Here is a 14,810-nt window from a genome sequence, read left to right as displayed (position 1 = left end):
TCCGTCTCATTCACTAGCTCGTTCTGGAGTGAGGGATTCACATGGCTATTTCCTGATATAGTCTAGATATCGGTGGCATACACTACCATCCTCAAGTGCTGAATTAACTTTTCACCACAACTTTTTTCCACCTTCGTTTCTTGGAGTTCGGACGTGCATTAACTACATTTCCCACCTCAAAGTTCTGATGTTGCTGTATTGAAATCATACCATACTTTTATTGCCTGTTGTCCATCTCTTACTCGGTTAAAGATGATATTCTACGTTTAATGCAATCTTGAATCATTACACATTTGTAAAATGTTTTACTCCTGATGTACTTCAGCCAAGCAGTTGCGTAATGGCACCCGAGTTGAGTAGCCCAGTTCCTGCGAGAAAACTTCGAAGTTTTGAGGCTTTCTTTGGGAAAATAACGGTACCAAAGCTGTAAGGAGAACGATGCTATCTCCAAACTTGCTGCAAATCTTATGAAGACCTCCAGGGTGAAAGTGCAGCTGAAACACTTCCTTCAGACCCAATGTCAAACTTTACCAAAGGAAAAACACAGATACAATCAAGAAGAACCATCGACGAACCATATTAAGGATATGATGCCAATTGGCAATCTGCTGAAGAGGGACCCATAACTCAGCAAATGGCAGTTGCTGCTGCCCAAGTCATAATATACATTCCTTCTGTTAGTAGAGAGGCTAATATGGGTTCGTCATCGACCAGGACACCAATACAATGATTGGACTACTGAGAGATGAAGCAATATTTACTTGAATAATCAAGCCATTAGGTGACCGACAAAAGTGGTTTGAAAGCTTTGTCCTACTGGGTTCTTCCTAGCTGACGGCATAGCTGAAAGACAACCGGGAATGTTGGTGCGACTGTTTTTGTGCCTGAATTACAGGTAACAATAAAGAAACACTTTACTAACCACTTTTTAATAAATACAGCAGAATTGGTTGAGATCATTTTGGGTTTACAGTGGGTGGGAAGAAATTTGTCCTTACTAAGTTATAATTTGTTAAGATTCTTTTTTGGTTTTGATTGGTGGTAAAACAGGACATTCTAGCAGTAGGCTAAATTTACTGCTGGAAGCTCTTCAAACTTAAATGCATATTCAAGGTATTGGCCTTGTGGGGTCCCTGCACATGGAGGTGCTGAGGGGAATGAGTGGGCTGATTGTTCAGCTTTAAAAAAAGCTGTTAAAAGTTCAACTATGGATATAGACCATCCACTTAGCAAATCAAAAGCTATGGGGGTGGGGTTAAAAATTAGGGAAATATGGCAAGACTGGTGGGATAATTGCATAAGGGGAGACTTCTACAGAATACATAAAACTTGGGTTGATGGGAGAAGGGGGTAAAATAAGGGAAGGAATTGTATTGGCTTGACTTAGAACTGGGCATACAATGCCTAATTAATTATTGTATCTTGTTGGAAAACATCACTTTGGGTTATGTAGGTTTTATCATCATTAGGAAACAGTTGACCACTTACTATTACAATGAAGCATGTAAGGTTGAAATAAATGCAGGCTTCACTACTATCTTTGGGGTTCCTGATGAAGGGTCCTGGCACGAAACGTCGACTGTACTTCGTATAGATGCTGCCTGGCCTGCAGCGTTCCACCAGCATTTTGTGTGTGTGGCTTGAATTTCCAGCATCTGCAGGTTTCCTCGTGTTTGCATCTTTGGGGGTTGATAGTTTTCATTTTAAAAACTTTAAGCTATGCAAGTGACTACTTCACAGTATTCTTTCACTTACAAACTGCAGGATTTTTTGAGGTACTTCAGTTTTCATTTGATAAAGGACTAGTAGAGGTTTTATTTCCCAATTCTCTACACCCCACTCCAGTCCAGTTAGTGGCAGTGATGCACCTTTAAGTTGGACTGCCAACCATCAATAAAGTCAGAAGGACAATAGATTGAACACTGAAGAAATATGATTACTGACAAGTGCTAAATGCATTACTTGAATCACTACATTGCTCAATAGAAAACCAATATATAAAATGTCTGCATCAAATGTCAGTAATAGAACACAATGCAATTGGTGTGAGTAATCATCCTTGAATGATCTTCATTTCCACCTAATAAGATAGCAAAAGGACAATGAATCCTTGCAGTTAAATGCCAGATTCATTCTCCCTTGTGAAATGGTGCTTTACTAAGACAGAGTAGCAACTGGACTTACACCATCCAATAGAGCTGCTTCTGTAGCTGGCAAAATGCAATCCAAACTTCCCAGTACACTCTGGTATAGGGTACTTCTGAGTACATAGTTAAGCCAACCTGGCTCAGTGCTCAGCTGACAATAAGTGATTGCATGTGCCCAATAGAAAAAATAGAGATACATTTCTCCTTGAGCTAACCCTGTTCTATTGCAGGTTGGGATGTCATACACCCTGCATTAGAATGCCAATATTCTCTGAACAATGATTATTTTCCTTAATGTTCGTCAGTTAATGAAGTAATGTATTACACAGATGCACGTTTTTTTCCAACTCTACCCAATTTTGCATGGTTCTTAGTGAGTCCGGACTGAACTCCTCTTAGAATATTCTTAACTCTTAACACCATGCACGCCGCGGGGATGATCAATGTCTGTTGCTCCAGGATCTAGTGGTTTTTTTTAAAAAGCCTTTAATGTTACTTGGAGCAGCACCTGAAAACAAAATAAGGGCAGGCCACTTAGCCCTTTGGGCCTGCTCCACCATTCAATCTGACCATGGTTGGCCATCCACTCAGTACCCTGCAGCTGCCTTTTCCCTGTTTTCATTGATACCAATAGCAACAATCAATATATCTCCCTCCTTCCTGAATATATTTAATAACTTAGCCCTCACTACTTTCTGTGTTATAGCTCCACAGCTTCACCATCTACTGGGTAAAAATTTTTCCCTGAATTTGACTTTTATTGCATGCCTGTGATTCCTTGTTCTGAAATGCCCGATTCTTCCTATATTTAGTCTTGATGCACCTGTTAATATTTTACAGATTTTCTAATTCTTATAAACTCCAATTAATTAGGAATTCCATCAGCTCAATTCCTCAGACATCAATGCTGCCCTCCAGGAACCTATCTTGTAAATCTTTGTTGCAGTTCCTTCATTGCAAGAACACTTTGCAGATGAGACCAAAGCCATACACATAGCTTGATGAGGTCTCACCCAAGGCCTTGGATGGTTGCAGCAAGACATTGTTGCTCTGTTAAAAATCCTCTTGCAATAAAGCTAACAGACCAGTTGCCTCCTTAACTGCTTGCTCTTCAACTGCTGCACAAGGACAGAAGCGGCTAACTGCATTGAACCTTGTGAAGGCTGTGCATCTGCCCATTCACCCAACTTGCCCAAATCCTATTAAAGCCTCTTAATCCTCACAGGTCACACTTCCTCCCAAATCTGTATTTACAAATGTGTAAATTATACTTTTACTTAACTCATTCAAATTTTTTATATTTGTTTAGCGATATAGTGCAGAACAGGCCTTACCCACCCACCAATTTAACCCTAGCTAATCACAGGGCAATTTGTAAAGACCAATTAACCTACTAACTAATAAATCTTTGTACTGCAGGAGGAAACTGGAGCACCCAGAGAAAACCCACAGGTGCACATCGGAAGAATTTGCAAACTTTTTTTTTTACAGAGAATGCTGGAATTGAACTACAATCTCCGACACCCCGAGCTGTAATAGTGTAAAGCTAACTGCTGCATTACCATGGTGCCCCAATATGTGTTATGGATAGCTGGAACCCAAGCACTGATCCCTGAAGGAATCCATGCTAAAACGGACCCCTTATTGGATGCATTCAGCAGGTTGTACTGCATTGTGCAACAAAGAAAGTGGTGATGTTTTGGGTTGAAATACTGAATCAGTGTTGGAGACCTCACAGAAAGCTAAAATATTTAACAGAGCAAGTACATTTAAAATAGAACTTTGAAGATTGTTGCATCAGTTAACTTTAGCTTCAGTGTTAGTAAAATCTTAGCCTAACAGGTTAAAGAAGGTAGAATGTGGCCACTGGGAGGCAGCATTACCCCGTTTTCTTGGGGGGAAAAAAACAAATAAGGCCCCTGTTATTTGCCTGGGTTGTATTATAATTTTCATGGAGTTTTGTGTGGAACAGCTAAAAGTTCAGGACTTTAGCACAGGACAAGCAGTCCTTTCAGTACAATGACAATTGTTGGGACATGTAAAAAAAAATAATTATGTGTGTTTGCTTTAATGTTTCGAGTTGGTTAAAACTGTTAGTAGTGATTTTTATTTGAATTTAAGTTTTTATTTTTACTTGGTTGTGCTCTATGTATGTTTCCATACTAGGCTTTGATGCAAGTAGTTTGAGTACTCTCAACTGTGCATCTATAGAAGTTTGTCAAAAGTGTACTGCGACATGCTAAATCTGTGCAAACTTATAAGAAAGTGGTGGCACTGTGGTACCACCTTGATGATGGCACTTGCATGCTGGTCCCTGGATAGATCCCCTAAAATGAAAATGCCAAAGAATTTAAAGCTACTGACCACCCCCCCCCCCCCCCCCCACCTCCAATACCCTAATGATGACTGGCTCATGGACCTCTGCCTTTTCCTCCTGGTGATAATCAGCTCTTTGGTTTTGCTGACATTGAGTGGAAGGTGGTTGTGGCACCACACCAAACGATTTTCAATCTCCCTCCTATATGCCAATTCATCAGTACCTTTCAATCAGCCAACATCAGTGGTCTCATCAGCAAATTTAAATATAGCATTGGACCAGTACTTAGCCACACAATCGTAGCTATAAAGTAAGAAAGGCAGGTGCTTTTGTGCTGATGGTGGGTGTGGAGAAGATATTGCCAATCCATACTAACTGGGATCTGTCAAGGAAATTCAGGATCCAGTTGCATAAGGAGATTCTGAGATTTAGCACTTGAAGCTTAGAGATGAGTTTTGAGGGGATGATGGTGGTGAATGCTAACTTTAATCAATGAAAGAGTATATGCATCTTCATTGTTAAGGTGAAAAAAGCTGTGTGATGGGCCAATGAAATGGCATCTGCTGTTGACTTGTGATGGTAGGCAAATCGGAGAGAATCCCGGTCACTTCTCAGGCAGGAGTTGATGTGCTTCATGACTAAGCTCTCGAAGCACTTCATTTATAGTGGAAATAAATGCTACTGGATGATGGCCATTGAGGTAGGTTACCATATTCTTCTTGGGCACCACTTTACTGGAAGCCTGCTTGAAGCAGGTAGGTAGCTCAGACAGCTGACGCGAGAGGTTGAAGATGTCCGTAAACCTGTATTAACCATATCCAGCCTCTCGATTAGTACAGGTCTTTAGTACTCGACAGGATGACATTGGGGCCAGATACTTTCCATGGATCCACCCTCCTGAAGGATACTGTCACGTAGGCTTCAGAGACTGAGTTCACAGAGTTGTCAGGGTTAGTAGAGTTCTGTCAGTGAAAAGATTGTTTTTGTTGATGTCAACAGGAGGAAATCTGCAGATGCTGGAAATTCAAGCAACACACACAAAATGCTGGTGGAACACAGCAGGCCAGGCAGCATCTATAGGGAGAAGCACTGTCAACGTTTCGGGCTGAGACCCTTCGTTAGTCCTGACTGTGCTGCTTGAACTTCCAGCATCTGCAGATTTTCTCGCGTTTGCTTTTGAAATTCACTACTGCAAAGCCTCTGCCAGTGATGCCTACACTGAAGAAGTTTAAATCTTCTGTTCGGGAGTTTAGTGAAACCCTCTCTCGCTGCTCCCCATCTATAATTTCTTCGACCCTTAAACTTTTCGATCATATTTTGATCCAAACCCGTTATTACAGCTGAGTCCTGACAAAGGGCCGCGGCCCAAAATGTTGACAGTCCTTCTCCCTATAGATGCTGACTGGCCTGCTGTGTTCCACCAGTATTTTGCATGTTTTGTTGATGTCGCTTGGTTTGTTCTTTGTAGAGGGTGATGGCATTCAGACCCTGCCACAGTTGTCAAGCATCCCTCTGTGATTCAAGTTTAGTCTGGAATTGCCACTTTGCTTGTCTGATGGCTTTCTGGAAATCATGCCTGAACGTCTAGTGGTTTCTTGGATTGCTAGTCATAAATGCCATATTCTAGCCCTCAAAGGATTTCAAATCTTGGTTCATCCATGGCTTTTTGTTGGGGAAGACACTGAATGATTTTATGATACTCACTTGTCCATGAGTGTCTGCGACAACGGTAGTGATTCATTCGGATCTTCTGAGTCCTTGAATATGGCCAGTCTACTGACTCAAACCAGTTCACAAGCCAATCCTCTGCCACTTGCGACCATCTTTTCGTTGTCCTTGCCTCTGGTGCCTTGCTCTTTAGTCTCTGCCTTTATGCAAGTTGGAGGACAGCCAGATGATCAGATTTCTGGAAATGCGGTTGGCATGGTAGTGTAGCAGTGGTTAACTGTCTTGGGTTTTCTGGTGTCTCAGGTGATGTGCTGATGGCATTTGGGCAGAGATTTCTTTAAGCATGTGAGTTGCAAGTGGGACAAAACAATGTCAAGATGATTTAGAGAACTGGGTGAATGGGAAAAATACATGGTGAATCCAATAGAACCATAGAACACTATAGCACAGAAACAGGCCTTTTGGCCCTTCTTGGCCGTGCTGAACCATTTTCTGCCTAGTCGCACTGACCTGCACCTGGGTCATATCTCTCCAAACCCCTCTCATCCATATACCTGTCCAAGTTTTTCTTAAATGTCAGTGAGCCCGCATTCACCACTGCATCTGGCAACTCATTCCACACTCCCACCACTCTCTGCGTGAAGAAGCCCCCCCCCCATTTTCCCTTTAAACTTTTCCCCTTCACCCTTAACCCATGACCTGTTTTTTTCTCCCCTAGCCTCAGTAGAAAAAGCCTGCTTGCATTCATTCTATCTATACCCTTCATAATTTTATACACCTCTATCAAATCACCCCTCATTCTCCTACGCTCCAGGGAATAACGTCCTAACCTATTCAACCTTTCTCTGTAACTCAGTTTCTCAAGTCCCAGTAACATCCTTGTAAACCTTCTCTGCACTCTTTCAACCTTATTAATATCCTTCCTGTAATTAGGTGACCAAAACTGCACACAATACTCCAAATTCGGTCTCACCAATGTCTTATACAACCTCACCATTACATTCCAACTCTTATACTCAATATTTTGATTTTTAAAGGCTAATGTACCAAAAGCTCTCTTTACGACCCTATCCGCCTGTGACACAACTTTTAGGGAATTATGTATCTGTACTCCCAGATCCCTCTTCTACTGCACTCAGTGTCCTACCATTTACCTTGTATGTTCTACCTTGGTTTGACCTTCCGAAGTGCAATACCTCACACTTGTCCGCATTAAACTCCATCTGCCATTTTTCAGACCATTCCTCCAACTGGTCCAAATTCCTCTGCAAGCTTTGAAAACCTTCCTCACTGTCCACTACACTTCCAATCTTTGTATCATCAGCAAATTTGCTGATCCAATTTGCCACATTATCATCCAGTTCATTGATATAGATGACAAATAACAAAGGACCCAGCACTGATCCCTGTGGCCTCCACTCAGAGTAGCAATCCTCCACTACCACTCTCTGGCTTCTTCCATTGAGCCAATGTCTAATCCAATTTACTACCTCTCCAAGTATACCTAGCGACGGAACTTTCCTAACTAGCATCCCATGCGGGACCTTGTCAAGGGCCTTACTAAAGTCCATGTACACAACATCCACTGCCTTCCCTTCATCCACTTTCCTGGTAACTTCCTCGAAAAACTCTAATAGATTGGTTAAACATGACCTACCATGCACAAAGCCATGCTGACCTTTTCTAATAGTCCCTGTCTATCCAAATACTTGTAGATCCTATCTCTTAGTATTCCTTCCAATAATTTACCTACTACCGATGCCAAACTTGCAATGAACTGTAATGTTGTCCATTATAGTGCAATAATGAACTATGATGTTATCCATTAAGGTAGACAAATCAACAAGACTGAGTATTATTGAAGTAATGATGGATGAAGAAACAATGATATTTAAAAAAAAAATACAAGTATCATCAGCTGCTGAAAGTAAGCTCACATGCATATAAAAAGATAAGTAATATATTAGCCTTCACTACAAAACAGGTCATGAGTACAGAGTCAGGGATGTCTTGCTACAATTAGGCAGGGTCTTGGTGACACCTGGCTAGGACTGGAGAAAAAAAGATGAGAAGTCATAAGGGTCTTGGCCCAAAACATTGACTGTTTACACTTTTCCATTGATGCTGTCTGGCCTGAAGATTTACCAGACTGATTTCTGGAAAGGCAAAACCATTGTATGAAGAGAAATTCAATTGATATAGTACGGAAGTATAGGAGATGATCTAATAGAAATATACAAATTTCTGACATGGATCAACAAGCTGAATGTAAGGAGGTTGTTTCCCTTGCTGAAGATCGAGAATCATGGGTCACAGTCTTATGATACGTTCTCCATCCCTCCCTACATTTAATTGACACGGTTAGCAGATTTGGATTCTAATTCAGTTTACGATCTGTTCTGGTTACTCCTTTTTCTTGCTACTTTTGGCCTACAGATAATTTGAAACTGAAATATGCCTTTTGATTTTGTTTGTGTTTTGACTCTTTTTGTTGCTGTTTGCACATGGGGTGGCGGCTTTGATGGTTTGATGTTTTTCTTTAAATGTGTTGGTTCCATGGTTCTTTGTTTTAGGTCTGTCTGCGGAGAGGACGAATTTCAGGATTGTGTGCTGCATACATACTTTGATAATAAATATGTGCTTTGAATCTTAAACTCTGAATCCATCAATTCCCACCACGTACCTGCATAGCTGATTACATGGGCAGAAGATTCAAGAATCAGTATAGAGTGAAAATGGTTGCTAAAACAACCGAAAGTTGTGAGATTACAATTATGATTACAATTGAGCAAAAACAGCAGAGAAGGCAGTGAGATTCAATTGTAATATATAAAGGGAGCTAAATTTTTATCTGAAAATAATTTACTGGTAACAGTGGAAAAACAGGGAAGTTGCTCTTACCAGCTTAACAGTAATTCTGTGAAAGGGGAATGTCAAACTGCTTTTATTTTGGAGAAATATTTTTTAAAGATTATGTCAAATTTCTTCAAAATTACAAATACCTCCAACTTAGTTGATCAATGTCAAGCTTGTATATGAGCTTAGGCCACATCTGAAAGACACTGCAGTACATCAGATAGCAGGAACAGGAAGTAAATCAAAGGAAAATGCATGATGTGAAATAGAATTGTTAGATCTTACTGAGAAATTTAATTAAATGGCCAGAGTAATTAATAAGAGGAATAACAAAACTTTACAGCACTTAAAACTTCTCTTCACATCTTTTTTTTCCTGTGATAAGCCTCTAGTTTGAAAACAGTAATCTGTTGGTGAGTTCATATCTTTTTCAGGCACCTTACTAACAATAGAATTATTCTGTAAATCAATACAAATAGCAAGGTGTGAAAGGTTTCAAGTATTATTGAGTGTCTTAAACTATTAAGAGGCCAACCAGGTTGGATACATATTCTGTAGAGTTTAGGAAGATGAGGAACACGTACATCTGAAGGGTGAATAACAGAGTGGTTTTTGAAATGTTTCCACCTGTTTGGAGACTTAAACAAAAGAAGGTAGTTCCAAGATGAGGGCAGGACCATTTAAAGCAGAGGTATTTTGAAATTTCTTTTTTCCAAGGGTGGTGAATCTTTAAACACTTTACCCCAGAGAGTTGCAAACCTCAGCTCATTGAAAGAATTTAAAATCGAGATGGATAAATGTTTCAACAGTTGGATGATGGAGGCTGGTGAGGATGTGGCACAGGTGAGTTGCTGAGGCCTAGTTATACTAACAATAGTTGTATTGAATTATGGGTCCAAGTGGTCTAGTCCCACTCCTATTTTCTTGACCCTTAAATGTTCTGACAGAAGCTACTGACTCACAGTTATAAAAGCTAGAACCAGACACTCCTAAGAAAGGATGTACTAATATTGGAGAGGGTTCAAAGGAGGTCACGGAAATGGTTCCAGCATTGGAAGCCTTATCATATGAGGAGCATTTGATAGCTCTGGGCCTCTACTCACTTGAATTCTGAAGAATGTGGGGTGACCTCGTTGAAACTTATCAAATGTTAAAAGGTCTCAATAGAGTAGATGTGGAGAGAATGTTTCCTATGGTGGGGGAGTCAAAGACCAGAGGAGACCGCCTCAGAATAGAGGGACATCCTTTTAGAACAGAGATGAGGAGGAAATTCTTTAGCTAGAGAGTGGTGAATGTGTGGTATTTGTTGATATAGGTGCCTGTGGAGGCCAAGTCATTGGGTATATTTAAGGCAAAGATTGGTAGATTCTTGACTAATCAGGGCATGAAAGGATAAAGGGGTGAAGGTGGGAGATTGGGACTGAGAGGGAAAATGATCAGCCATGATGAAATGGCAGTGCAGACTCAATGGGCCAAATGGCATAATTTTGCTCCTGTATCTTATTGTCTTAAAGCCTGAAGAGCTCAACACCAAGGTGTAAAACATTTTGTGGACAGTATGGAATTGTAAAGCTTAACTTGGATCTGGAAACAACACAGCAAAGATCTGTGGAAGTCAAGGTAAAAAAAAAAAGCAACTTGGGGTAATGTCATGGAGTTATTGAATGATTTGCCAGATATTTGTGGAAGAGCCTCTTCTCTGTTCTAAGCATCACGTTTTAAAAACAGGCAATACATGGTTATTTTAGATACTAAATGGAGAAATTTCACAATAAAAAAAATTGGCATATTTTCACTAATAACTTTCTATTTTTTCCCCATTATTAACAACTTCTGCATTCTTCTTTCCATGTAGTTTTGACTAGTTCTCTGTTCAATACTCTTGATTCAGCAGCTTAATGGGATGTCAGCTTTCATTTTAGACCTGTTAGGTGGAATTAATAGCTGCTAATTGCCTGCAGTCCAGTTTTCAATCACTCTAGTTCATCGAAAATACTTTTGAAGCTGACTTGAAATAACTTGTATGGCCAGCTGAGTTATTGTACCACCTGGTATGTTTGCAGCAGGTGGTGATTTAATTTCCCTCCGCTTGATTATGTGAATGCAGTGCTATCCACAGCAGTCAAAATGGAAGGAAAAGTTGGAGGTATAAATTTATTCAGATATTCCAAACCTAAATCCTAAATTCAGGTTTTTTTTCCAATGTTTAGCATTTTGGAGATAGTGATCACAATTCTATCTCCTTTACCATAGCGTTGGAGAGGGATTGGAACAGGCAAGTTAGTAAAGTGTTTAATTTGACTAAGGGGAAATATGAGGCTATCAGGCAGGAATTTGGAAGCATAAATTGGAAACAGATGTTCTCAAGGAAACATACAGAAAAAATGTGGAAAATGTTTGGATATTTGCATGGAGTTCTGCATAGGTACATTCCAATAAGACAGAAAGGACGGTAGGGTACTGGAACCATGGTGTACAAGGGCTGTTGTAAATCTAGACAAGAAGAAAAGAAGAGCTTACGAAAGGTTCAAAAAGATAGGTAATGATAGAGATTTAGAAGATTATAAGGCTAGCAGGAAGGAGCTTAAGAATGAAATTAGGAGAGCCAGAAGGGGATATTAGAAGGCCTTGGTGGACAGGAAAACCCCAAGGCATTCTCAAGTATGTGAAGAGCAAGAGGATATGATGTGAGAGAATAGGACCAATCAAGTCTGAGAGTAGAAAAGTGTGTAAGGAACTGGAGGAGATAGCAGTGGTACTTAATGAATACTTTGCTTCAGTATTCACTATGGAAAAGGATCTTGGCAATTGTGGGGATGATGTACAGTGGAGTGAAAAGCTTGAGCATGTAGATATTAAGGAAGAGGATGTGCTGGAACTTTTGGAAAGTATCAAGTTGGATAAGTGCAAACATGAGGAAATGTGCAGATACTGGAAATTCAAACAACACACACAAAATGCTGGTGGAACACAGCAGGCCAGGCAGCATCTATAGGGAGAAGCACTGTGGACGTTTCGGGCCAAGACCCTTCGTCAGGACTAACTGAAGGGAAATATACTAAGATTTGAAAGTAGTGGGGGGAGGGGAAGTGTGAAATGATAGAAGACCAGAGGGGGTGGGATGAAGCTAAGAGCTGGAAAGGTGATTGATGAAAGTGATACAGAGCTGGAGAAGGGATGGGACGGGAGGCCTCGGGAGAAAGAAAGGCGGGGGGGAGCACCAGAGGGAGATGGAGAACAGGCAGAGTGATGGGCAGAGATAGAGAAAAAAAAACAAACAACTAAATATGTCAAGGATAGGGGAGGAGGGGCATTAACTGAAGTTAGAGAAGTCAATGTTCATGCCATCAGGTTGGAGGCTACCCAGCCGGTATATAAGGCCTTGTTCCTCCAACCTGAGTGTGGCTTCATCTTGATAGTAGAGGAGGCCATGGATAGACATATCAGAATGGGAATGGGACGTGGAATTAAAATGTGTGGCCACTGGGAGATCCTGCTTTCTCTGGTGGACAGAGCGTAGGTGTTCAGCGAAACGGTCTCCCAGTCTGCGTCGGGTCTCACCAATATATAAAAGACCACACCGGGAGCACCGGACGCAGTATACCACACCAGCTGACTCACAGGTGAAGTGTCACCTCACCTGGAAGGACTGTCTGGGGCCCTGAATGGTGGTGAGGGAGGAAGTGTAAGGGCAGATGTGGGGGGGACGAGTGGACAAGGGAGTTGCTTAGGGAGCGATCCCTGCAGAAAGCAGAAAGGGGGGGGAGGGAAAGATGTGCTTGGTAGTGGGATCCTGTTGGAGGTGGCAGAAGTTACGGAGAACTATACGTTGGACCTGGAGGCTGGTGGGGTGGTAAGGGAGGACAAGGGGAACCCTATCCCGAGTGGGGTGGCGGGCGGATGGGGTGAGGGCAGATGTGCGGGAAATGGGAGAAATGCGTTTGAGAGCAGAGTTGATGGTGGAAGAAGGGAAGCCCCTTTGTTTAAAAAAGGAGGACATCTCCTTCGTCCTGGAATGAAAAGCCTCATCCTGAGAGCAGATGCGGTGGAGACGGAGGAATTGTGAGAAAGGGATAGCATTTTTGCAAGAGACAGGGTGGGAAGAGGAATAGTCCAGGTAGCTGTGAGAGTCTGCAGGCTTATAGTAGATATCTGTAGATAAGCCGTATCCAGAGATGGAGACAGAAAGATCAAGAAAGGGGAGGGAGGTGTTGGAAATGGACCAGGTAAATTTGAGGGCAGCGTGAAAGTTGGAGGCAAAGTTAATGAAGTCAACGAGCTCAGCATGCGTGCAGGAGGCAGCGCCAATGCAGTTGTCGATGTAGCGAAGGAAAAGAGGGGGACGGATACCCATATAGACTTGGAACATGGACTGTTCACAAAACCAACAAGAAGGCAGGCAGAACTGGAACCCATAAGTTGGATAAGTCACTGGGACCAGAAAAGATGTACACCAGGCTACTGTGGGAAGCGAGGGAGGAGATTGCTGAGCTTCTGGCAATGATCTTTGCATCATCAATGGGGACGGGAGAGGTTCCAAAAAGGAGTAGAGATAGCCTAGGAAGTTATAGACTCGTGAGTCTTACTTCAGTGGTTGTTAAGTTGATGGAGACGATCCTGAGAGGCAGGATTTATGAACATTTGGAGAGGCATAATATGAGTAGGAAAAGTCAGCATGGCTTTGTCAAAGGCAGATCGTGCCTTACAAGCCTGACTGATTTTTTTGAGGATGTGACTGAACATATTGATGAAGGTAGAGCAGTAGATGTAGTGTATATGGATTTCAGCAAGGCATTTGATAAGGTATCCCATGCAAGGCTTATTGAGAAAGTGAAGAGGCATGGGATCCGAGGGGACATTTGCTTTGTGGATTCAGAACTGGCTTGCCAACAAAAGGCAAAGAGTGGTTGTAGACGGGTCATATTCTGCATGGAGGTCGGTCACCAGTGGAGTGCCTCGGGGGTATATTCTGGGACCCTTACTCTTTGTGATTTTTATAAATGACCTGGATGAGGAAGTGGAGGGATGGGTTAGTAAGTTAGTTGATGACACAAAGGTTGGAGGTGTTGTGGATAGTGTGGAGGGATGTCAGAGGTTACAGTGGGACATTGATAGGATGCAAAACTGAGCTGAGAAGTTTCCAGATGGAGTTCAACGCAGATAAGTGTGAAGTGGTTCATTTTGGTAGGTCAAACATGATGGCAGAATATAGCATTAATGGTAAGACTCTTGGCACTGTGGAGGATCAGAGGGATCTTGGGGTCCGAGTCCACAGGACGCTCAAAGCTGCTGCGCAGGTTGACTCTGTGGTTAAGAAGGCGTATGGTGTATTGGCTCTTCATCAATCATGGAATTGAATTTAAGGAGCCGAGAGGTAATGTTGCAGAATATAGTATTAATGGTAAGACTCTTGGCAGTGTGGAGGATCAGAGGGATCTTGGGGTTCGAGTCCACAGGATGCTCAAAGCTGCTGCGCAAGTTGACTCTATGGTTAAGAAGGCGTATGGTGTATTGGCTCTTCATCAATCATGGAATTGAATTTAAGGAGCCGAGAGGTAATGTTGCAGAATATAGTATTAATGGTAAGACTCCTGGCAGTGTGGAGGATCAGAGGGATCTTGGGTTCAAAGTCCATAGGATACTCTGTGCAGGTTGTCTCTGTGGTTAAGAAGGTATACAGTGCATTGGCCTTCATCAATCATGGGATTGAGTTTAGGAGCCAAGAGGTAATGTTGCAGCTATATAGGACCCTGGTCAGACCCCACTTGGAGTACTGTGCTCAGTTCTGGTCGCCTCAATACAGGAAGGATGTGGAAACCATA

This window comes from Hemitrygon akajei, chromosome 29 (assembly GCF_048418815.1).
Source record: "Hemitrygon akajei chromosome 29, sHemAka1.3, whole genome shotgun sequence".
Classification (NCBI taxonomy): Eukaryota; Metazoa; Chordata; class Chondrichthyes; order Myliobatiformes; family Dasyatidae; genus Hemitrygon; species Hemitrygon akajei.
Note: the sequence above shows the minus strand (reverse complement) of the source record.